Source organism: Sorex araneus, chromosome 2 (genome assembly GCF_027595985.1).
Source record: "Sorex araneus isolate mSorAra2 chromosome 2, mSorAra2.pri, whole genome shotgun sequence".
Taxonomy (NCBI): Eukaryota; Metazoa; Chordata; class Mammalia; order Eulipotyphla; family Soricidae; genus Sorex; species Sorex araneus.
Window position 1 is genome coordinate 258,878,206 of NC_073303.1, and position 25,365 is coordinate 258,903,570.

At 54.7% G+C, this 25,365-nt stretch overlaps 1 protein-coding gene across 4 annotated transcripts in view; it reads left to right on the forward strand.

The window, feature by feature from the left end:
• The window catches only part of ATP10B (ATPase phospholipid transporting 10B (putative)), a 160,305-nt gene that overhangs the window by 70,065 nt on the left and 64,875 nt on the right, over nucleotides 1-25,365 (forward strand). The window lies entirely within an intron of this gene.

Sequence of the window (25,365 nt, forward strand, 5' to 3'; positions counted from 1 at the left end):
GTGACCCAAAAAAGATAAAAATGTTGGACAGCTTCATAGTTGGTGAACCAGGTAGCTCAAAGGGGTCCTCAGGATGTGGGTTCTGCCATCTGCGGAGGGGGCTGTTTCTTTCTCTTCCTGCTCCCTCTGGGCCTTTGCAGAAATCCCCCGCAGACTTCCACTCACACTTGCCAAAATTGTTCCCGGTGCCCACTCGGGTGAACTTGATCCTGGTGGCCCAGGTGGACCCGCCTGCTGATTCCCACCCACCCCTGGTTTCCTTCTGGGGCCAGGGAGGGTCCCGTGTCTCAGCAGCACAGGGCCAGGGGGAGGAGTGGGGGCGGGGGAGAGTGCAGGGCTGAGCAGAGCCCAAGTGTAGCTCAGGGGAGGACTGAATGAGTGACGGGACTCGGTGGCCCTGGGAGGCAGCGGTGGGTAGGGCTGCTGACTCCCTGAAAGATGGCTAGTTGGTCTCTAAAGCTCCGTGGCTCAACTTCTCCCTCACCAGGCACGGACAGCGACCAGATCAGCCAGACTCCCTCAAGCCGGGGGTCACATTGCAGAAATATTTAGAAATACTTTGGACTCTGGGTATAAGATCCAAGGCATTATCATTATTCAGGCTGTTTCTCCAATTTGCATAATTATAAGCTCCCCCTCAAAGAGTAAACAACTCTGCCAACTTAAAAAAAAAAAAGCACGAGGCAGTATTAAATATGCATGACTAATTTGACTTTTTAATTTGTCTGGGATCTTCACAAAGACGTGCATAACTCCAGAGCTACCGAGTGCTTAATAAGACCTTCCACTTGCCCAAACTCAATTCTGAAAAAAAGGAAGAGCTTAACTCTGTTTCTTTCTTTCTTTCCCCTGCGGAACGGAAAATGACCAGTAGGAATTGGTTCTGTTCAAACGACTCTGCTGTTTCCTCTCCCAGGCTCGGGCAGCCTCCTGGCGGGGGTAGGCGATTGCTCTGTCCAGCTACGTTTCCTCCTTGTGTCTCCGTTCGTTTTTGAAGAGTCATCTGTGAACTGTGCATGTATTTCTCTACTTGAACATGGATAGGGAGTGATTGTGAGGTGGGGGGAGATTTACGGGCCCTCAGCGCTCTCTCTCTCTCTGTGTCTGTCTGTCTATCTCTCTGTCTCTCTCTTTCTCTCTCTGTCTCTCTTTCTCTCTCTGTCTCTCTCCCCCCTGCCCCCCCCTTCTCTCTTGACCCATTCCAGTCACCACACTGATCCCTGACTTATTACTGGTACAGACACAAACCTAGAGGAGTGTGACGCTGTTTCATACTCGTCCCCTGCGGTAATGCGCTTCCCAGGATGCAGGCGTGGCCACACACAGTGAGAGATGCTCCTGGAGCATCTCACGTGTAGCCTAGAGATGTGTCTGTGTGTCTGTCTGTAATGAGAGGCAGGTTATGTCTGAACCGCAGGACACAGGCGAGTGCCTAATAGGCAGGCTGTTGTCGAACTCGAACTTGTCTTTGTAGCACAGCAGTGTATCATCGCAGCCTTCCCTGTGCTCTCTGTGTGTGTGGTGTGTGTGTGTACACGCGCGCACACATCATTTACCGTTGACTAATACTAATTCCGCATCTGAGGAATGAATGGTGGTTTTATTTCCTCAGTCCTTGTTTTAAAGTTAACATTTTTTGTGTGGTTGGGGGGTTGCTTTAGAGCTGTACCCAGTGGTGCTTAGGGCTGACTTCTGCTTCTGTGCTCAGGGAATCACTCCTGGGGGTGGGGCCCTAGGGGGCCATAGGGGGGTGCTGGGGCTAAACCCAGGTGGACCACATGCGATGCAACAGTCCTTCCGTCTGCACTATCACTCCAGCGCCCTCTGGAGGTTACAAAAATGGTTGCAGGCAACACAGCCCTAGAGGAGTGTTCTAGAAAGCCCGGAGCACTGGCTGCTAACGTCTCCTATGTCTCATGTCTTTACACCGATGGTTTCAGACCCCAAGAGTCACTGCTGATGGGGTTGGCGGGGAGGGAGATAACCCCATCCGCAGCTCCCAGGCTGTTTCTCCGTGCACCTCCACCCCCTCCCATGCTCCAAGACTTGGTTCCCCAACTCCATGACCGTAGCATGTGACTTCCCTGCAAGAGGGGAGACTTGGGGTCCCCTCTTTAGCTTCAGCTCACTCGGGGCCATCCTGGGGAGCGGGGGTCAGAGTGGGCCGGCTCTCAGGGTCTCCCTGCGGTGCTGCACGTGGGGGTCTTGGGGATGGTGCCCACCCTCGGACCTGCTCACAGACCATTGCCAAAAAACAGGCGTGGGGGCCCAGGCATCGGTTCCGGGGTCTTCAGGGAGACCCTCTCCCGGGCCCTTGGTCTCCGTGTCCGCGGCTCAGAACTACCTCAGCTCTGTGCGTCTTACTGGACGGCACACACCAGCGTCCACTGGAGCTGCCTCTGCGCTGAGTTCCTATCCTGGTGGGGGGCGGGGAGCAGGGGGGGCTCCAACATCTGCCTTGATCTTGCTGGCTCCTCGGCTCGCCAGACCCCTCGGACCCTGCGGGTGTGCCTCTGTGCCAGCCACGCACAGGAGCGACTCTTTCTTGCAAATCTACATTCTGGCCCTGACGCCGGGCACATGCACTGACCCCGGGCCGGACTTTCCATTGCCAGCGGACACACGAGCACCCGCACACAGATGGCCCGGCGGAGGGCAGAGGGGCCCCTTGCATGAAGGCGGTGGCGGCGGCGGCAGCAGCAACAGCAGCCAGCCTCACGCTCCCGCCTCGTCCCGAGCCTGCGGAGATGCAGAGCACTCAGGAGTGGACTCATTCTTCCAGGGGGCGCCCAGCGCCTCCCGCGAGCCACACCCTGGGGGAGGAGCCTCATGAGCCACACCCTGGAGGAGGAGCCTCACGAGCCACACCCTATGGGAGGAGCCTCACGAGCCACACCCTGGGGGAGGAGCCTCACGGGAGACCCAGGGTGTGGCCCTCGTGTTCACAAGGCTGCTGGCCTAGAGGAGTGCCCAGGACTGGCCCCTTTGCCCCTGGAAGCTCGGGATCGAGCTGCCGCCTGGGTGCTTTCGGGGGTTTCGTTTCCTCTCGCAGGGAAGCCCCGTGCGCCCGTGACCCTGCCATCATGTCTCATGAGTTACTTTTTCTTTTTTCTTTTTGAGTCACACCCAGCGATCCTCAGGGGTTCCTCCTGGCTCTGCATTCAGGAATGACTCCTGGCAGTGCTCGGGGGGGAACCCTATGGGATGCCCGGGATTGAGCCCAGGTCAGTCCCGTGCAAGGCGAATGCCCTCCCCGCTGTTGCTCCGGCCCCTCACAGGTTACTTTTAAGTTAGACCTCCAGGGTTTGCAGGGAACCGTGGGAAGGCCATGCCGCCATCGAAACCCAGTGGCCGAGAGCGGGGGATTCACAGGCCACAGGGCGTCAGGAGAGAGTCACTCTGACGGCGAGCACCCAGGGAGAGACTCCGAGTCTGGCAGAAAAGAGCAGCAGACCGGCGAATGGCCCTGAAACCAGCCAAGACGGAGCCCTCACGGAGACCGGGGGATGGGACGTCCCGAGAGCCCTGCCGGCTTTTGCTCTGGTTAGTTGCGTTGTCAAGGACCCCTGCATCCAGGGACAGGGACCATTACTCACAGGTGGCGGCAACATGGACAGGAGCAGACGGGCCTGAGACTCGGGCCGAGCCCTGCGCGGAGAGGTTGCCCACCTGCCCTCGGAGCGCATGGCGGAGAGCAGGGGCAGGTGGGCGGGCAGAGCCAGCAAGGAGGCGAGGCCGGCTCTGACCCGCTTCCGGACCGAGAGGGTCCGCACAGCCCCCCACACCCCCAGGCATCGCATGGTTGTGTTCTCGGCGCCAGAGCAGAGCAGAGAAAGTCCCACAGGGAAGCCTGGTCACGCAGACACACGGCCGGCCTGGCGGAGCTTGGCTCAGCTGTGCCAGGGGCAGGACAGACGGCGGAAGCCTCCCTGGATCTGCTCCCCGTCCCCCCACCTCTCTGGCCCCCACAGGAGCACTGCTGCCCGCCGGGGGGCTGGCGCTCCTCCCCCAGCCGTCTGGGGGCCTCTGGATCCTGACAGTCTACAGTCTTCCCTCCAGCCACGCTGGGAGGTGATGGCAGAAACAGGCGCGGGTGGCACGGCCACCAGCACGCCAGGCAGCCCAGGGGGCCTTAATGAGCCCCATTAACTTGCCGGGCCTGGGGGCCGTCTTCCTGGGGGGCCGGGATGAAGCACCGTGCCCTTGGCTTTGTGCGCCCGCTGCCCGGAAGCTTCTGATGGAGCCAGCCCGGAAAGCGACCTCCCAGCTTGGAGCCTTTCAGCGGCGGCTGCCTCAGCCCGGCCCCTTGCCGGAGGAGACAGGGCGCCCAGTCGGGCAGGGACAAACAGAGAAAAGTTCTGTCTTAATTGTGCCCAGAAGTCCCCCCCCCCCATTAATCTCAGAGCAAAGTGTTCGAGCTGCCGGGGTGGTCTCTTAGGAGGTCACTCGTTCTCCTCCTCGTCACCCTCATTGTCAGCCCACGTCTCCCCCCAGGACGAATCTCAAGGTGCCTGTGAGGTGCAGGGGTGGGGGGGCGCTCCCTGGAGCAGAACACCAGCCCCTCCCTGCAGCCCTGGCAGCGTTGGTTGGCTGCACCCCCGGCTCTACCCGCCTGGCATGGCGCAGGGCTCTGCCCTTCTCCACAGGCAGGCAGCCCGGGCAGGGCGCGCGGCTGGAGAGTCAGGCTCCCCTTGGGGCGGGCGGTGTCATCCGTGAGTGCTCTGTAGAAATGATGGTGGCTGGCACCCAGACACCCTCGTCCCAGGCCACCTGCTTCGATGGACCCCATCTCTCAGGCCTGGTGATGGGCAGCCTGCCTCAGTGGAAGCACCGTCAGTGCCCGAACTAGCCCAGTTGGAAAAAAAAAAACCTCTGTTTTCCAGCCTTCCCGCAGCCTTCTGGGTTCCAGAGCTCTTTCCGCACCAGAAGAGCACCTGGGACCTGCAAAGTGACCTCAGAATGCCCCTGACCTTGAGATCTTCTGCGAAAGTGCTAGCTCCCCGCTGATAATGACCACTCCCATACACGCACTTCATTTTTCTGATTTCCCGCCTAAGACAACACATTTGAATGAGTCCCCCTCCCCTGCCCCCTTCCACCCCCGCCGCCCTCGGATATTTATCCATGCCCCTGTGTTCTCCATGGTAAAATAAGGGCTCATAAATGGTGAAGCTGAGATAATTCCGTATGTGGGAAGCAGCACAATGAGCGCCTTCTAATTGTTCGGCGGACGTTGGCTACTTTAACTGCAGATTCATTCTTGCAAGGCGCTGGCTCAGACCTGAGGGTAGGAGAGGGTGGAGTTGGTTCCCAGTTCAGAAGGCAGAGTCCCTCGCCACCGTCAGAGCTCTGGATACTCCTGTAGATGCTGGGTTTGATTCATTTTCTCTGTCACCAGAAACTTCCCCCTGCACCCACTTGTGCCAAGGCTTCCTGGCCGCCTGGCTCTCTACACGGGTCCTCGGGCTGCTCTCCGCCTCTACTTCTGCGCTGGCTGGACTTGGCCAAATGTAGCTCTTGCTCTCTGGCTGTGTGCTCCCGCTGTCCTCGAGGAGAAAGGGGGCGCCTGCGTGACTGGACACAGGCCCCAGCCCGGTCCATCCACCTGCAAAGCCTGCTGAGGGAGGGGGGGGGGACGCTTTCCTCTCAGCTCCCTCCCCTCTGCACAGGAAAAACCGAGCATCTTGGAGGGGCTCACCCGATCAGACAGGCCCAGACCCTCGGGGACCACGTTAGAGCTCCTCCTGGTGGTTTTCTCATCCACTCTGGCTTAGTCCCAGACAAGACGGGGCCATGAGATATCGTGGCTTCCTTTTCCGCACACTTGGTAAAGGAACTGTCTCAAGACAGTTATGCTCAGCGTTCTGTGTCCACTCCCCCTCGGTGTGGCACCCGAACTGCTGGCCAGCCCTTAACTGGGGTGAGGGTAAAGGTGCCGTGGTCAGCCCCAGAGATAGGGACGGTGGGTGAAGCATTTACTTGCCTTGTATGCAACCTACCTGGCTTTGATCATCAGCACTGCTTAGGTCCCCCGAACCCTGCCGGAGGGAGCCTGAGCATGAGCCAGGAGGAGAGCAGCCGGGTGTGGCCAAAAACCAAAGTAGAGGAAGGAAGGGAGGGAGGGAGAGAGGGAGAGAGGGAAGGAAGGAAGGAAGGAAGGAAGGAAGGAAGGAAGGAAGGAAGGAAGGAAGGAAGGAAGGAAGGAAGGAAGGAAGGAAGGGAAGGAAGGAAGGAAGGAAGGAAGGAAGGAAGGAAGGAAGGAAGGAAGGAAGGGAGGGAGGGAGGGAGGGAGGGAGGGAGGAAATAAGGAAGGAAGGAAGGAAGGAAGGGAGGGAGGGAGGGAGGGAGGGAGGGAGGGAGGGAGGGAGGGAGGGAGGGAGGAAATAAGGAAGGAAGGAAGGAAGGAAGGAAGGAAGGAAGGAAGGAAGGAAGGAAGGAAGGAAGGAAGGAAGGAAACAAGGAAGGAAGGAAGAGAAGGAGGGAGGGAGGGAGGGAGGGAGGGAGGGAGGGAGGGAGGGAGGGAGGAAGAGGGCAGTCCAAACAGACAACGCATGGTACAATAAGGCTTGTTACCATGTGGGTTCCCGGGGGAAGGAAGGAAGGAAGGAAGGAAGGAAGGAAGGAAGGAAGGAAGGAAGGAAGGAAGGAAGGAAGGAAGGAAGGAAGGAAGGAAGGAAGGAAGGAAGGAAGGAAGGAAGGAAGGAAGGAAGGAAGGAAGGAAGGAAGGAAGGAGAGTGACGGAGGGAGGGAGGGCAGGCAGATTTGCCAAACCCTTTAGAACAATCCCTAGTACTCCTACTAGCTATGAGTCGTTCCACCTTTTCCTACCCCGTTTGTTGCCTGAGAAGGAAAAGGTTTCCCTGACACAGCCGGTGTGTGAGTTTTAGAGAGTGTTTCTGCAGAAATGATAAAAGATTGGCCAGGGCCGTGGGGCGCAGTGGTGTTAGATTGTTCGGCTCGAGCTCCCCCAGCTCCTGTGCTCACTGCTCCCCTCTGGGGCCTTGCACTGGCCCTGCAGGGGGTGGGGGCTGCGGCTTCCTGCAGGCGCAGGGCCTGTGTCTGCAGAGGCAGAGCTGTGCTTTCGGCCCCATCGCCGGGAGTGAATCTCGGCTTGGCTCAGAGCCGGGTGACTTTGGAGCTGATGGAGATTGAGAGAGAAGTTAGGCGCTTTGCAGAGCGCTGCGCTAAGGCTGGGGAATGGCTGCCTGCAGGGCGGGACCTCGGAGTAGGCCTGTTCCTCTGTCTACATTGTTTCCTTGCAGAGTTAGGGAGAAGGCACCCGAAGGACAGTGCAACAGTGTCGCTGAAGAGCCCAGAACCCACTGTAGTCGCAGTTCTTTCCCTCACTGACAGCTTCTAGCGTTCAGGCCCTGCTCTGCAGGAAACACTTTCTTCAGCCTTGTTACCTTTGCCCTGAGCGGGTCGGTATCCCGCCCTGCACACTTTTAACTTGACTTTTGTGTTTTTCCAAGAGGTGTGGTGCACTGGTCCAAGCTCCTGTTCCAATAAATGCCCGATGATTGTAAGAGTGGGCTGGAGCGATAGCACAGCAGTTTCGCCTTTCACACCTCGGACCGGTGTTCGATTCCTTCGCCCCTCTCGGAGAGCCCGGCAAGCTACTGAGAGTATGGAGCCCACACGGCAGAACCTGGCAAGCTACCCGTGGCGTATTGGATATGCCAAAAACAGTAACAATAAGTCTCTCAATGAGAGACGTTACTGGTGTCCGCTCGAGCAAATCGATGAGCAACGGGATGACAGTGACAGTGACGGTGATTGTAAGAGTCTCCAGCCAAAGGGCCTAGGATGTCCCAGCGATGAATGCAAATGCTGCAAATGACTGTTAGGGGAGGTTCGGCAAAGGCGAGGAGAAGCTCCCCCCACCCCACCACCAGGGAAAGGCGCCCAGCCCGAGCACCCCGGGTCGGTGTCGGAGAGAGGGTCTTGGAGCGGAGGTTCCATTTCAACAAAATAAAAACATTTAGTTTCAGATATTTTGCTGGTGAGATGGGGGCAGAGGCAGGAAGGGAGTCGGGCACCACGGCAGAGAATGAAGGCAGCACGTCCGTGCGCCTCTGCTGAGAAGGTTCCAGAACACTGTGGGTTCCAGATTCGCCCTAGAGGGGTGAGTGTGGTGGGCTGGGAAGCCCCCTCCTTTTCCCCTGCTCCTCCCTGCACCGCCAGAGCGGAGGGCAGTGCCCTGCCGTCCCCATGGAGCCACAGGTCTGGGACTGTGGGTGCTTCAGGTACCCCCCCCCCCCCACTAATTGTGGGAAATTGACTGTGGGCGGCTCCCACTGGCCTCACCAGGAATGACTGTCTGTGTGGGGTGGGGGGGAGCGTGAGCACCATGGCCGGAGCCCAGCCAGCCAGAGAAGAGAAACACCCTCACCTGTCAAACGCTGCTGCTGCGTTCTCAGGTCATGCCCTTCCCAGGCGCATTCCCAGGAAGAACCCCGGGGTGGGGCGCGAAGGTGCTGGAGGGTTTGGAGTTTTGTTCCCTTGGGACAGGAGGCCCTTGGCACGCCGTGATCCCTAGGTCGGCTTCCCGAGGGTCCCTTGGCAATGGCGCCGGCTAGGCTGATACGGTTCGAAAGAGAGGGACAGCAGATGAGCAGCCCGGGGGGCCGGGGAGGGGGGGCGTTGGAAGCAGTGGTCTGGGTCCCCAGGGGGCCGTGCGGGGCCCGCCGAGGGCGCGTTCCCCGGGAAGGAGCGCCTGGTGCCAAGCGGCTTATAGATTATTTCGAGCCGCATGCCCCCGATTGAAAACCCAGTCACGGCTCCTGGAGCTGCAACAGCAGCACGGCTTGTTGTGTCTGGAGAGGCTGTCAGCAGGCGGAGAGGGGCGTGTGGCGTGCGCTCCGCGGGGGGCAGGCGCCTGGACTGGCCCGGCGTGGAGGAGGAAGTCGATGCACAGCGGGATGCAGAGAGAGATAGAGAGAGAGAGGGGTTGGGGTGAGCGGGGCACAGCTCCACTCCCCTCTGCTCTGTGCGGTCCTGAAGCTGCTCCTCCAGGGAGGCTGCCGTGATGGGGAGGATTCTGCCCTGCACCCCCAGGATTCCCCACCCACACTCCCACCCAGAGTGAACCAGCTCGTCCCCGCCCCAGAAGCAGAAGGGCAGGCATGGGTGGGGGCCCTGGGGCCCAGGGGGGAAGCTGGAAGGGTTGCGGGTGGGGGGTGAAGCCTGAGATGGCTGCACGGGGAGATACGAGGCGGGGGCATGGGGTGCAGTGAGAGCAGACAGACGGATGGGGTCTGGGGACGGGGCGGGGGGCAGACCCACTGGGGTGCCTCCCCCCCCCCCCCCAGTGCCTGAGGTCAGAGAGACGCACACGAAGCCCTGCAACACCCAGCCGACACCGGCAGGCTCAGGAGAACCCAGGCTGACGCTCGCCCCCCTCCACAGGCTGATGCTCGCCCCCTCCACAGGCTGGCTCTGCTTTCTCCTCGTCGGGTCCCTGGAAGAGGCACATCATGAGGAGTGGCGAGGCTCCTCCTCTCCTTATCAAGGGTCCAGCCTACTACCGAGTTACACACACACACACACTCTCTCTCTCTCTCTCTCTCTCTCTCTCTCTCTCTCTCTCTCACACACACACACACACACACACACACACACAGACACACACACAGATACACACTCTCTCTCTCACACACACACAGACACACTCTCTCACACACACACAGACACACACAGACACACACAGACACACTCTCTCCCTCTCACACACACACACAGACACACACAGACACACAGACACACTCTCTCCCTCACACACACACACACAGACTCTCTCTCTCTCTCTCTCTCTCTCTCTCTCTCTCTCTCACACACACACACACACACACACACACACACACACACACACACTCCTGTACTTCCTTTGTGACACCCCCTGCTGGCGAGGATGCGGTTCCCATCAGGAGTTCACACCCAGAGCCAAGCCAAACCCCCGGGAGATTCCCCCAGCTAGACGCCAGGCCCAGCTGTCCTTGCCGTAAAGCGAGCCAGCAAGGGGACGGCCTGTGTGTGCCCCGAATCCCAGTCCAAGTCGGACAATGGGGCACACTTCGGAGAGAAGGGCCAAGGGCTGGCACTTAGGAGGCCCCCGCAGTGCGGGTTCAGCCGCTTTGACAGATAATGGGGCACTAAAGATAAGGCCAGCAGTGCCGCTTTGGGCTCCTGGCCTGAGGACAGTTTCATAGTGTTTGGGGTTGGTGGTGGTAAATGGGGAGGGGAGGGTTGGGGGTCCCCAGTGGTGATTAGGGCCTTCTCCCAGCTCTGTGTTTACCAGTTGCTCCTGGTAGAGCTCGGGGGACACGAGGGTGCTGTCTTCGGGGGTCCCAGGGCATGCACGTGGCCCGTCCCACCAGCTCCCCGACCCTGTTTTGTAGTTTTGCCGTCTGAACCTCCCAGATCCCAGCTTGGGATCCCCGTCAAAAGTCACACTGCTCCAGCCCCCTGGGGCACGCGTACACATGGGTGTGTGGTGCCCCGCCCTGCCAATAGAATAATAACTAACACGAGGCTTTAATTACCACACGTGCTTCGTAAATCAGAGCTCATTCATTCCCAGTGCCTGCCGCCGCATCCAGCCGCCTTCCGGCTCAGGAGCCCTTGCCGGGGCGTCACGATGCACAGCGACTAGCAAACCAGCACTCGGGGTACAAGCAGCCAGGAGCCCTTCAGAGGGCGGGATTCAGACCCTCTCGCTGAGTTCCCCCCACAGCCCTGGTCCCCAGACGGCTGTCTCCTCCCTGTAGGGCTCCGTGGAGCACTGCTTATTCCACAGCTCTCTCTGCACCTAGCCGCTAGGAGAACAAGCCCAGAGTGACCCTCACGGACCTGCGCCAAGGGCGCCCCCCTTTATAGATGGCTCCAGTGATCTGTGGGAAACCATGTTGGACCAGAATATACGGTTTCCAGGCTTATCGTGCTTGCACCAAATTCTGCATGGAAACGAGATGCATAAAGCAGAGGATGAGAGCAGCTGAGGGTCGTGAGTGAAGTGACCCCACCGTCCCCCATCCAGACCTCACACGCACCCCTGCCCCCTCCCCTACTGTGCCTCCAAGACACCCCCGTGTCCTCAGATTACACCTCGAAAACTTTTTCTGGTGCATTTTGTCAAAAGCCCACAAACGCTTTGCCGAGCTTGCACTTTTATCCGTTTCGATCCTGTTGCCTCGAAGCTGTCTACTTTTCAAGGGAACAGTCCTCCATCTTTCTATAAAGCAAAACTCCTTTCTTCACCACCCCCCCCCCCCCCACTAATCGTGGTAACAGCTAAGGAAATGGCCCAAGCTAAAAAAAGACTCTTCAAGACTCTTTGATCGGGAAAGATGCAAACAAAACTTTGAAGTAGTTGAACCCACAAAATCATCATGTGTCTAGAGAAGAGAAAGATGGGCTTTTGGTTAACAAATCCTTCGTGTGAAGGAATCCAGAAGTGTTCTCCCTTAGAGAGTAAAGATCCCTGAGAATATGAAAAGTTATGACTGAAGCAACTTCAGATCAAAAGTAGAAAATGCTTTGCACGAGAGACAGATAGATAATACAGCAGTTAGGGCACTCACCCAGCACCCAGACAACATGGGTTCAATCCCTGGCACCCCATATGGCTCCCCACACCCCACCAGGAGCAAGTGCAAGACCAGAGGTAAACCCTGAGTGTGGTCTGAAAGACCAAAAAAAAAAAATGGCTTTGCCTGAAACGGAATAGTCAAAGGTGATCAAACCTCCAATTAGACTCGAGCAATTCTCACACCAGTGACTTCCGTGCCTGCCCCCCCCCAAATTTTTACCCCCCAAGGCAGATTGTGGTGATCTCAGCACAGATGCCACCTCCAAGGTCTTCATGACACACGTCCAGGCCACTGCTGCCAATGAATTATGCAGCGTCCATCTGCAGTTCAACATCTGTCTGTCTGCCCAGCTCTGACCTCGCTACCAGATTTCACCCGTGGGAAGAGAGATACCCGTGGGATACCCCTTTGGCCAGGGTCACCCAGCTGTTGAGTGATGAAACTAGGTCCTTCTACACCGGTCCCTCTACCCAGACTCTGGGCCCATCCACCCAACACATGCTGGGACCTCTGGCCCTACTGGGAGCTTCCTGGGGTCTCCCTCCCTTTGTTTAGGGAGCTAAGAACGTCTGCCTTCTCTTCATCCTGAAATTGCCTGAGCGAGGTTACTTCCCTGGAGCCCTGGAAAAGTGAGGTCACTCGTGGCCGATATGGGGGACCAATAGCCCCTTGTCCAGGTGAGCACATACGCTGCCCCTGGTCAGCTGGAGCCGCCTCTCCTGCGTGACTCTCTGCCTGTCGTACTGACCCCCAGAACACAGCCTCATGCCTTTGGACCTCAGTTTTCTTGTTTACAATATGAAAAAACCCGTCACCAGGGACGCTCGTAAGGGCGACGCGGTGCCTGGAGTGGACGTGCTTGGTGAGCAGTGAGCACAGGGCTCGGGGCCCTGGGGTCTGCCCTCTCTGCCTGCCCTTCGCTGGTGTGTGGCTCCACCCCATCAGGAACCCCTGGAGTGAGGTGTGGGCAGTCACGGGCTGGTGGCAGCAGGAGTGAATACAGCTCTCCGTATGCAGGACACAGCGTGAGATTTGCTTCCCCATGCCTGCCACAGACATGTACGTCAGCCATAGACACGTGCAAGTACACAGACACGTGCACATACACACATACACTCACATACACACACGCATGCACACACACGCACACACATCCATGCACACATACCCATGCACACTCTGAAATGCACACACAAATATACACACACCCATGCACATACACACACTCAAATACACACATGCACACACATGTATACACACTCACACACATGCACACACATGTACACACTCACACACATGCACACACATGCACACACACCCATGCACACACATCCATGCACACACACTCATGCACACTCTGAAATGTACACACTCACACACACAAATATGCACATACCCATGCACATACTCGCACTCAAATACACACACGCACACACATGCACACACCCGCACACACTCATGCACACATATGCACAATCACGCACACAGCACACACATTCATGCACACACCCATGCACGCACTCAAATACACACATGCACACACATATACACACATGCACACTCACACACACACATGCACGCACACACTCGCTTCTTTCTCTGGGTTCCTCGGGTCGACGATTTCCTCCTGCACAGCCGTGGGTAGCTCCTGAGGGACAGGCAGGCTGCGGGGTGGCCCCAGTGACGGGGCAGGTCTCCGGGACCATCCTGGCTGAGCTTCCGAGTACTTCCAAAAGAGTCCGAAAGCGTCACTGACGGGGCCTGAGTCCTTGGAGCTGTTCGCTGTCTAGCAGTCACAAGACAACCCTTGTCTCTCCCGGTGACAGAGAGAGAAAGATCTTTCCCCCGGCAAAGACAGCGAGGAGCGCGGCTTCATCAGTTCCCATGGCAACAGCAGGCGCTCCGCGGGCCGAAACCCACACTGAGCCTTGGATTTCTTTTGTCAAATATCTTGAAGTGACATTTCACAGCGTGAACCCGAAACAACTTTCTCTGTGCGGAAAGGAGTGGTGGAGGGCACGCAAGGGATCACCCAGGAGGGGGCCGGAGCCCGGGCAGGGGACGGCGGGCCCACGTGGCCCAGACAGTGGAGCCCCAAGCCGGAGGGGAGTGGGTGGTGGGACCCTTTGCTAACGGGGTCCTAGTGATGGAGAGGTGGGAGGGCATGGTGTCGTGAGGGGGCATGGGAGCCACGGTCAGACGGGCAGTTTGAGCCTTTAGAATGAACAGTGTGTGCCGGTCGGACGTGTGTGTGTGTGTGTGTGTGTGCATGTGCACACATATGAGCTTCTACCAGGGGGCATGCTCAGATGTGCCGCAGGCCTTGGGTGGGTGAAATATGGAAATCACTCCAGAGCTCTAGAGGTGGGGACAGGGTCGCGTGCAGACCCCGTCAGAGCAAGCCCAGCCCAGATCCTGTGCGCCCACCCCTTGCCGTGGGCGCGCTCCTGCTTCCTGCCTCTCCTGGGGCCAACCCATGTGCAAGAAGGGCCGGGGACGGTGTCCCGGCATGATTTTGCCCCCAGTGACCTCTGAGAGCTTCACCCTGGAGCTTGCTGGGCTGAGTCTGGTTGGAGCTGAGTGAGTGAGTGAGTGAGTGAGTGTGTGTGTGTGTGTGTGTGTCTGTGTGTGTGTGTGTGTGTGTGTGTGTGTGTGTGTCCAGCAGACACCACTGCCTGGACTCGCTTCTGCTCCCGGGAGTCTCCCACAGCCGCACAAGGGTTAGCCCAGCTGCAGGAGGGGCTCCCTGGGGAGGGGAGGGCGGGTGCTCTCTGTGGCAGTTTTGGGGTGCAGGGAGGAGGAGCCGGTGAGAGCTCAGGCTCCAGCTCCTTCCCGCCCAGTGGCTGCCGAAAGGGGGCACGAAGGGAGTTTGGGTTTAATTGGGAAACGCTCCCAGTTGTCCTGGGCTCATTTAAAAATCCATTCCTCTCGGGCAGCACCGGGCAGGCGGGTTAAGCAGGAGCACGGGCAGGAGAGGGCTCTGGGCGCGCTGCAGAGAGCTGCACCCAGGCGGGCGTGCTGGATGCTGAGGAGCGGCCAGAGACCCTGGGTCTGGCCGAGGCGGGCAAGCGGCCACGCTGCCCCTGGAAGCTTCCAGAAGAGGCGCTGCAGAGCCATGCCTGCAGCTGTAGCACTGTAGCACTGTCATAGCACTGTCCTCCCGTTGCTCACCGATATGCTCGAGTGGGCACCAGTAACGTCTCCATGGTGAGACTTGTTGTGACTGTTTTGGGCATATTGAATACACCACGGGGAGCTTGCCAGGCTCTGCCGTTCGGGCGGGAAACTCTCGGTAGCTTGCCGGGCTCTCCGAGAGGGGCGGAGGAAACGAACTGGGGTCAACCGCGTACAAGGCAAACGCCCTACCCGCCAAAATCCACATACGCTGCCCCAGCCACCCCAGGACACAGGAGACTAACTCGGCCTGACCCAGCACCCCCGGGGGTAGGGGTGGGGGACTGGCGCGGGCGAGAGTAAGGATGCGACCTTTCCCGTCCCAGCCTTGGCATTTCCCTCCGAGGGACTGTGAGTGAGCCCCTGTGCAGGGGGACACCCCCTCACCCAGCGTGACTGCAGACCCGCTGGTCACAGAGACCCTAGTTCCAGGGGACACTCGGGACACTCCTTGCAGGGGCCACCGCCAGCCCCTCACCAGCTGATGGATGTAGTCCCGGGCCGGGGAAGGCACAGGGCAGGCTGGCCGGGAGCAGGCAGGCCAGGCCCGAGGGATGGAATCACCCGGACGACCTCAGAGGCCAGGCAGGTGACAGGCCACTCGAAACAGGAGTGGCCCGAGGCTTTGGGAGGCCTTGGCTCCACCACAGGGGTCTTGAGGGGCAAGACCAGAGCAGCTCCCCGAGAGTCCCAGTTTCCTTCAGCAGTACTTGGTGCGAGGCCTGGCATGTGGCTCAGCCTGTGAGGCCCTGGGTTCGAGTCCCAGCACTGCCAGAGTGAGCCCGGCCCATCTGCACCCCGGGGACAGTCCCGAACATGTACTTGGTCCATGACCTGGGTGGAACCAGGCAGGCCAGACAGGGGGGTGAGCCCCCAGTGAGCAGCAGGCCCAGAAACAACCCCCTGTCACCCCCAGGGGTGCTCAGGTGTGAGGAAGGCTGGTGACCCCACATGGTGAGGACTGGATAAGGGGTTCCCTGGGCGGCGGCTGGGAGGTGCCTCCCCTGCCCCACGCCGAGGGATTCCGCTGCTCGAGCTGGTTTCCAAGGCTCCTCTCGGAGCTGAGATGTTGCTCAGACACGCTGGGCTCACGGGACTGGCCGTGGCAGCCCACCTCTCTCCGCCCACTGAGCACTGTAGCGGGAGGGGGAATGGGGACAGCCCCCTGAGAGTGGGCGTGTGGAACAGCAAGGAAAGACAGGACCCGCCCTGCCCTCCGGCAGGGAGAAGACACGATTTATTGCAGGCAGGGTCAGGTTTATGTACCTCAAGAAACGGGGAGCAGCCTTGCGGGGGGGACCCCCGCACACACTCGCACACGGGCTTCGTGGGATGTTGCGGTTTGTCCTCCTCCTTGGCTGGGGCTCTGTTTGCTCTGTCATCCCCTGGTCCACCGTGGTGACGGCCCCTGGGAGGGGGAGAGGGGACAGGAGAGGGGTCACTGCCAGGAAATCCAAAGGGGAAGCGACGGGGGAGGGGCCGCCTACCGCGCCTCCTGTTCAGGCCGAGTCTGGGGTGCTCCCCCTCCCGCCTAGCTGCTCCCCCACTGTCCCCTGCAGAGTCCCACGGGGACACTCGACTCTCAGCCGTCCTTAGCCCTGTGGGTTGGGGCGGGGGCCCGAGGACTCCAGAGATGAGCTGGCGGAGCAGGACAGATGGGGTTGGGGTCGGACGGACCCCCTGACCCCGCCCGACGCCAGCACGCAGACAGACTCAGAACAGTTCTCTGACGATCCACCGGGAGTCTGTCCCGCCTGAAATCGGTCAATGACCCTTATTTCTTCGAGGAGGAAACAGACGCCGGAGCCTGGGGTTACGGGGAACCGTCCCGTTTCCCTTCGCTGTTACTGATTTTTGTTGGGTTGGTGGTTTGGGGCCATCCCCAGGTGCTGCTCAGGGGCCATGCCTGGCCCCGTGCTCAGAAAGTACTCTTGGGGGACCCTGTGTGGTGACGGAAACCATCTGTGGTCCCAGGGATTGAACCCGGGAAACTGGCTCAGAGAGGACAGATACTTTGCTCAAGGACACACAGCAAGTCTAAGCATCTTAATCACTGCAGCCGCTCCAGCTCCTCGTGGCCCCTTCAGACGCTGGCCGTTAGGGTCTGCGGTGTCAAGCCAGCCCCTCAGCGCACTGGCCCCAGCCCTCCCCGCTGCAGCCCCTGGACAGCGTGCTCAGGAGTCTGGGCTTCCTGCTGGGGAGAACTCAGTGGCTGAGTGCTCTCTGCACCCCGACCCCCAGCACACTCTGGTCCCACCAGGAGCACCCCCTGCATTCTGCCAGGTCTGGCCCCCAAGCAAGCCAACAAAGAGCCCCCAAGCAAACCAACAGAGAGCCTTGGGTCCCAGTCCTGAGCTTTGCCATTGCCTGTGTGGCCCTCCGCGGGTTGCACACCCTCTCTGAACCACGGTAGACATGTTCCCTGCCAAGCCCAGGATCTGAGCGCAGAACCCAGTGGACAAGAGCCACTGCCCAGTGGCGCCCGTCGTGACTTCTGAGCTCTCCTGCGGGCACCATCTGGGCAGGGAGACGGCAGCTCTGACCCTGGGCTGGTGAGCTCTGCAGTTCTGGGAGCTGTGGGGTCCGGGTCTCCTCACATGCCCCCCACCTGCGATCTCTCCAGGACCAAACCGTTCCATTTACATGATGACTTGGGGGGAAAATTTTTTCTTTTTTTTTTTTTTTTTTTGCTTTTTAACTGATAAGATTTGGCTTTGTAAAATGAAACTTGGAATTCAGACGTGAGCCTGCCGGCAACAAGCAGATTGTGGCATTCGGGGCTGCAGGCGTCCTGGGGGCCAGCCTGGCCTTGTTCCGCTGATCAGAAGCATTCCTGGCCGCCCGCTGACCGCCCCCTCCCCCCTCCTCCCGCCATCTGCAGGGCCAAGGGCATCCTCTGGGGACCAGGGCAGCAGGGAGCCTGGGGCTGGGGGCCCCAGGACCATGGGATGAGTCTTAAAGGAGTTTTGCTCAGTTGGTTTTGCTCCCTCTGGATGCCTGGGCTCCGGCCATGGTCACTGGGCTTTGCCGCCCCTAAGCTGCTTCTGGCTGCTGGACCTCGAGACTGGTGCTCAGAGTTCTGGGCGATCCCCCCAATCCTGACCTCTCTCCCGGCCTCCTGCGGCTGCCAGCTCCCCCGTGGAGCATGGCGCCCCGCACTGGAGCAGGTCAGACCGGACCGACGGTCACCACCAGGGATCCCTCCCATCGATTGATTCGTTGATGGATTTTTGCCTCGATTGGTTAAGAGACAGAGACGCAGAAGTCAGACGATGTAACAGAGGGAGGAAAAAGGCTGAGATGGCCCCCACGGTCCGAGGTCCCCTTCATCGGATTTGCAAGGCCCGAATAAGCACCCACCCACCCTCCATCCAACCACACTCCGTTTCTTTCATTTTCCAAAAACGCATCCGGTTGTTGGCACTACAACTGTGTGTAATGGCTCCTGCACGAGGCGTTTGTTTCAGGGGAAACGCAAGCAGAGTGGCTCCCCCAACGTGCCCTTGGGGTCCCTATGGCTTTGAGACGGGCCCTCTGTAATAGACACCTACTCACTAAGGCCAATTCTAGAAATGGGGGAATTTGAAAACTGCAAATATAAGTATATAATTGCCTTTCTTTGTGGGCGGGAGGCACAACCAGCAGGAATCAGGGGTTACTCCTGGCTCTGTGCTCAGGAATTACTCCTGGCTCTGTGCTCAGGAATTACTCCTGGCAGGCTCGGGAGACTGGGACTCGAACCTGGGTTGGCCGCATGCGAGGCAAACGCTGTACATGGCTCCAGGCACTGGAGCAGGTAAGACCGGACCTTGCAAAGCAGTCCTGAGGCGAGGCTCGGAGGAAGGGACTATCTGGGCAAAGTTGGCAAGAACAGGGGGTCAGCACCGGGTGTCCGGCCTTGAGCCTCACTCAACCTCCTAGTCACAGGCGCCAAAGACACAGAAACCGTCAGGTACGCTTAGCAGGTCATCCTGACCGCAGCATCTAGCCTTGGTTGGGATTGGACCGGGGCAAAGCAGAGAAGAAGAGGTGACAGGCCCGTAATGCGGAACTCCGTGTGACTGGACCTTCCTGTAGAGCCGAGACCCTCTGTAGAATGTGTGTGTGTCTGGCAATAAGGTGAGCAGCCGTCAGCTGCTCCCAGAGGGGTTTCTCCACGCGCCCGTCATCCTTCGCCCCATGTCTGCCCAGACCCGGTGTGCAGCGTGTCCGGGCACGTTGGGGAAAAACTCTTCCCCAACATCCCCCCTCTTACCACCCTCTACCCTGCTGCCCACAGACCGGAAACTGGCACAGGGCAGTAAAAGCCAGCCTCCGGGGGGTGGGCACGGAGGGTGGAGCACCCCCTCGCTCCGCAGACTTTCTCATATCCAGAGGCATTATCTCATCTTCAGACTTTTTTAAAAAATGCCCTTTTCCTCATCAACCTTTCTCTATCTTGGCTACTGAATGACACAGAGGCCTCCCTGTGTGGCCCAGAGGGGAGGGTCTGAACCCCATAATCTGAACAGGTCTGAATCTGGCTCATCTACCCACCCCCCAACTTTCTGGGTCATGGGGAAAGTTTCTGTAATGCTCCGCTCCGCTTCTGTTTTTATGATCTGCTAAATGCGAGTGGGTGGTCATTACGCCAGCTACTCCTCCCCAGCCCCCCTGCCCCGCCCCGCCAACTCCCCACCCTGCACCCAGCTCTGTGAGGATTTAATGAAACGCCCTGAGAAGGGCTGGCACGGAGCTGTGCTTCCAGTGCTGTGCTTACATTCCACCCGGCTGTTGCCACGATCATCGTCACCATTATAATTATTTTTCATTACCGCTTCATTCCCTCTGCTCCTATTTCGGCGGAAGAAGTATCTGGAGGTAATGACTTTGAGGCAGCCAGGAGATTGCCTTAGGAACTTAGGTTGAAACAAACATTTTTAAAAAGCAGTTAAAACCTCATTCCATCATCCTTTTTAATCACTCAGAGATCATCAGCCAATCTGTAGGATTCTCCGGTGGATTCAGCTAGAACCAGAAGCCTGGACATTCTGAAAGATTCTATCTGTCTCTGTCTCTCTCCTCTCTCTCTCTGTCTCTGTCCCTGTCTCTCTCCCCTCTGTCTCTGTCTCTGTCTGTCTCTGTCTCTCTCTCTTTGTCTCCCACTTTCTCAATTAAGCTGATTCTCCAGTTATAATCACATTCAAAGAATTCTTTGTTTATTTTGAGCACACCCTTTGTTGGACATATTTCCAGTAATCATACGACTTGCCTGCAGCTTTCTGTCAAGACCCAAAAGATTTTAATCTTGCTGTGAGCCAATTGGTGTATTTCCTTTTATAGTTGGAACTTTCAGTGTCTTGTCTAAGAAACTTTCCCCTAAACCAAGATCATGAAAACTGTCTGCTATGCTCGTCCCGGAATTTGTGTTACTGTTTCGTCCATGATCCATTTCCAAATACTGTGTGTAGCATAAGGTATATTTGAACTGGGTAATCCTTGGCCCAGGGACGGGCCTGGGTAGCCATGCACGCTCCCTGGCCCAGCTGGTAAGTGCTGCTTAGGAGGAAGCCCCTCCAGAAAAAGCAGTGGACCGCTGTGTCATTTCAAGGCTCCCTGCTCCATTCCATGTATCTGGCTCTGCGTATTTGTGCCAGTACCACACTGAATCGCTTCACTTGTATGAAAAGTTCTGAATCCAAGCAATGTAGGTTCTTCACACTTGATCATTTTCAAGATTGTCTTGATCAATATAAAATCTCAAGAGCCATCAAAAGAGAAAACCGAACTTCCAACGGGATGTACTCTAAATAGCAGTATTTAAAATTAGCAGAATGTGGAGAAGTTTAAACTAATCTTTGTTGTGAACTAGCAGCGTGATCATCCTGTGTTTGAAGAAAGTGTTCTTAGGGGCTGGAGGGATAGTATAGCAGGGAGGGTGTTTGCCTTGCACATGGTCGACCTGAGTTTGATTCAATTCGCAGCATCCCACATGGTTCCCCGAGCACTAGCAGGAGTTATTCCTGAGTGCAGAGCCAGGAGTTAACCCCTGTGCATTGCCGGGTGTAACCCAAAAAGCAAAAACAAAAACAAAAACAAAAACAAAAAACCAAAAGAATCTGTTCCTAGAAGCTGAGCCTACTTTAGCAGCTGGCAAATGAGGTTGTTTTTTTTTTTTTCTTAACTCTTCATTGATTAAGTGTTTAGATTCTCACTGTCACAGTATTCTAGATATAACCTATAAAATGAACTTCATACATTGTGTTCAGATCTCTCCCTTGGCTAGTTTTGCTTCTGTCTTAGGAACAAATAATCAAGGGGTCTAATGGTAAAGTAACAAGACTTTCTTTTTAATTTCTTTTTGTAGTCCTATTACATTTTGCTTCATATATTGTGAGACTCCTTTATGCTCTTTAGAATTGCTAGATACTTGTGGTGAATTAATACTTGTATGATGTAGTGATCGCAATTCCTAGTTATTCTCTTGGCCTAAGGTTGATTTTTATCTGGTGTAAGTATAACTATTTGTTGCAATTTTTTTTGTCTTTTTAAACATTATACTCTCAAATTTTTGGAGAGGATTTTTTTTAATATTAGGTTTTAATAGTTTAAATATTTATCTGTTATAATAAGAAATATAAAACTATTATGTTCCATCTCATTGAAAATGGAAAAACAAAAAGAATATAGATATGATCTTTACCCCCATTTAAAAAATTTTTTTTTATTTTTTAATTCTTTAATTAGTGAGTCACCATGAGGGTACAGATACAGATTTACACATTTTCGAGCTTGTTTTTCCCTCATACAATGTTCACAAACCCATCCCTCCACCAGTGCCCATTCTCCACCACCAATAAGCCCAGTATCCCTCCCACCCCCCAATCCCATCTTCCCCCACCCCTGCCTCTATGGCAGGGTATTCCCTTTTGATCTCTCTCTCCAATTGGGTGTTGTGATTTGCAATAGGGGTATTGAGTGGCCATTGTGTTCAGATTCTAGTCTACTTTCAGCACGAATCTCCCTTCCCGAGAGTGGTCTCCAACCACATTTTACTTGGTGTTCCCTTCTCTATCTGAGCTGCCTTTATCCCCAGCATGTGGGACCGGCTTCCAAGCCATGGAACCTACCTCCTGGTACTTATTTCTACTATTCTTGGATATTAGTCTCCTACTCTTTTATTTTATATTCCACAGATGAGTGCAATCTTTCTATGTCTGTCTCTCTCTTTCTGACTCATTTCACTTAGCATGATACTTTCCATGTTGATCCACTTATAAGCAAAGTTCATGACTTCATTTTTTTCTTACAGCTGCATAGTATTCCATTGTATAGATATACCAGAGTTTCTTTTACCAGTCATCTGTTCTCGGGCACTCGGGTTTTTTCCAGATTCTGGCTATTGTAAACAGTGCTTCGATGAACATATAAGTGCAGATGTCATTTCGACTATGCTTTTTTGTTTCTCTGGGGTATATTCCCAGAAGTGGTATTGCTGGGTCAAATGGGAGCTCAATTTCAAATTTTTTGAGAAGCGTCCACATTGTTTTCCAAAAGGGCTGAACCAGTCAGCATTCAAATTTTTGGAAGCTAGACCCCATGCTGCTGGAATGCAAAACAAGTGCCATAACATCCCTGCCTTATCTCTCTGACCGCTCACTCTTAAAAAATACTTTTCATGAGCAATATTCGAATACCCTGAGTATATGAAAAACATTTTCATCTTTGTTTGCATCTGTAGACCATCTTGGAGAAAGATTTTATTCTCCTTAATCATAGTAAGTTTCCCGTCACAAATTATACATAGCGTATCTCTCCAGAAATTCAGGTTTTCGTCCGTTGCTTTTAGCAATGTTTTGTTAGGAGTCTCGCGTAGCTTTTATTAGTATGTTATGGCATGATGGATGAGTTTATTACACTGATCATTTTTCACTTTCTCATTGCTAGTATATAATGATAGAAATATAATTGCCTTATTCGGAGAGGGGAAACCACATCTGACTGTGCCCTAATTTGAATTCCGTGTTCAAGTACTGACTAAGGGCTTGCTCCTGGCTCTGTGCTCAGGATCACTCCTGGCAGGTTCAAGAGACTATACAGGGTATGTGCAAGGCAAGCTTCTTATCATAACTCTGTACTATCGCTCCAGCCTTTTGTGCATTGACTCATATTCTACACTTCTAAACTCATTTATAAATCCTATGTATCCTAGGATATATTATATAATACATACTATGTATGTACATATAATATGTATACATAATGTATGTATAATATATGTAGCACTGTAGCACTGTTGTCCCATTATTCATCGATTTGCTGGAGCGGGTGCCCTTAATGCATCATGTATGATGCATTGTATTAAATAGACAATCTTGGATCTTGCTTTTGCATCTCTGTGATTCTACTTTTCTTGCCTTATTTGAGCTGCCCAGCTCCAGTAACATAATGTTGAGTAAAAGTTGTGAGAGCGGACATCCATTCCTTGTTTCTGATCAAGCGGAACCTAATTCAGCTTTTGCCCATCCAGTTTGATATTAGTTGCCAAGTTTGTGTCGATATCGTTATTGGTTCGAGGAAGTTTCTGTCTGTTCCTCTCTGAAACTTTGCTTTCCTTGTTCCTACTGAAACGATCACATGGGCTTCCTTCATTATTTATTAAAATTGATTTGGTATGTTAAACATAACCTTGGATCCCTGAGGAAAAAAGTTCACATTGATTCCCTATTACCTTATCTTCTATTCACATACTGCTGAATTTATTTGGTGACATTTTGTTGAGGATTTTAAAGTTATGTTTATGTGGAATATTGGCATGCCATTCTCTTGGCAAGATGCTTAGTGATCGAGGAGTTACCAAATGATTTGTGGCAAGTTTCCTTTCCTTCTGTCTCCTAAAAGATTTTGTATGAGCTTGGTCTTTTTTTTTTCTTAGATGTCAGAATCTTCCACCAAAACTTTCTGTGCCAGATTATCTTTATATAAGGAGATTTTTATCTTAAGTTAAAATTTTTATTAGCGTGGGCATATTTGTGATTTTCCTATTTCTTTTTCTTTTTTTGGCTCACACCCAGCGATGCTCAGGGATTACTCCTGGCTCTGCACTCAGGAATCACTCCTGGCTGTGCTCAGGAGACCATATGGGATGCCGGGGATCGAACCCAGGATGGCTTCGTGCAAGGCAAATGCCCTCTGCACTGTGCTATCACTCCAGCCCCATGTTTTTCCTATTTCTTTTTGTGTTCATAATTTGTCCAAGAATTTAATCCACTTTCAGTCATCAAGTTTATCCTATGCAGTTGTTCATAATGCTACTTTATTATACCATTGATGTCTATGGTATGGACAGTGCTTAGTGATATCGGTGTTTTGCTTATTGCATCTTTTTGAACAATTAAATATTGCTATATCAATTTTATTAGTCTTTTAAGAGAATCAGCTTTTGGATCTATTGATTTTTTTCTGGTTTTGCCACTTTTACTATATTGATCTCTACACTTTATTGTCTTCCTTCTGTTGATCTTGATTTTAAGTTGGCCTTTGTCTAATGTCTGAAAGTAGAAACCTAGATCCTTAGTTTTGAGTTTTTTCTTTCATTTTTCAGAGATGCATATGCTATTAAGTGGATTCCACAGCACATATTAAGCTACATTGCACAAATGTTGATGTCTTATTCTCTTGACATTCGTTTCAAAGTATTTTTTATTTCCTTATTGATTTCTTCCTGAGCCCACAAATTATTTAGAAGAGCATCATTTCCAAATACTTAGAGCTTTCTCCGAGACCTTATTGCTATTGATTTTTAACTTAATTCTATTGTGGTCAGAGAACATATGCTGTCTGATTTCAGACTTCTTAGATTTATCAAGATGTGTTTTACGGCCCAACAATTCCTGGTGAGCGTGCACGCGGGTAAGGGGACTGTGAGTGCTGCAACTGCAGGCTTAATTCTACAGAAGCCAATCAGAACACGTCGTTAGGGGCTGGAGCAATAGCACAGCGGGTAGGGTGTTTGCCTTGCACGCGGCCGATCCGGGTTCGATTCCCAGCATCCCATATGGTCCCGTGAGCACAGCCAGGAGTAATTCCTGAGTGCAGAGCCAGGAGTAGCCCCTGTGCATTGCCGGGTGTGACCCCCCCCCAAAAAAAAACCACAGAACACGTTCGTTAATAATAACACGTTTGATGGTGCTTCGTAAGTGTCTGAATCCTCTGTCTTGGGGCTGGAATGATGCAGTGGGTCATGCACTTTGCTTTGCATGTGGCCAACCTGGGCTCGATCCCCAGCAGCCCATATGGTCCCTCAAGTACCATCAGGAGGAAGTCCTGAGTACAGAGCCAGAAGGAACCCCTGCGCATCTCCGGGTATGTGCCACCTCCCACCCCCACCTCACCCCACCGCACCCCACCGCCAAACCCTCTGTCCTTACCCATTTTTGTGTGTATCTACCAACCCATAAGAGGCTGGTATTGTGGGATTTCCTGTTCCCTGTAATTCTGGAGTCGTGTGCATCACATTTTGGGAAGGGCTATTACTAGGCTATGTGCCCGCTCGAGCAAGTCGATGAACAAACGGGACAACAGTGCTACAGTGCTACAGTTTATGTATAATTGTTCTGTGTTC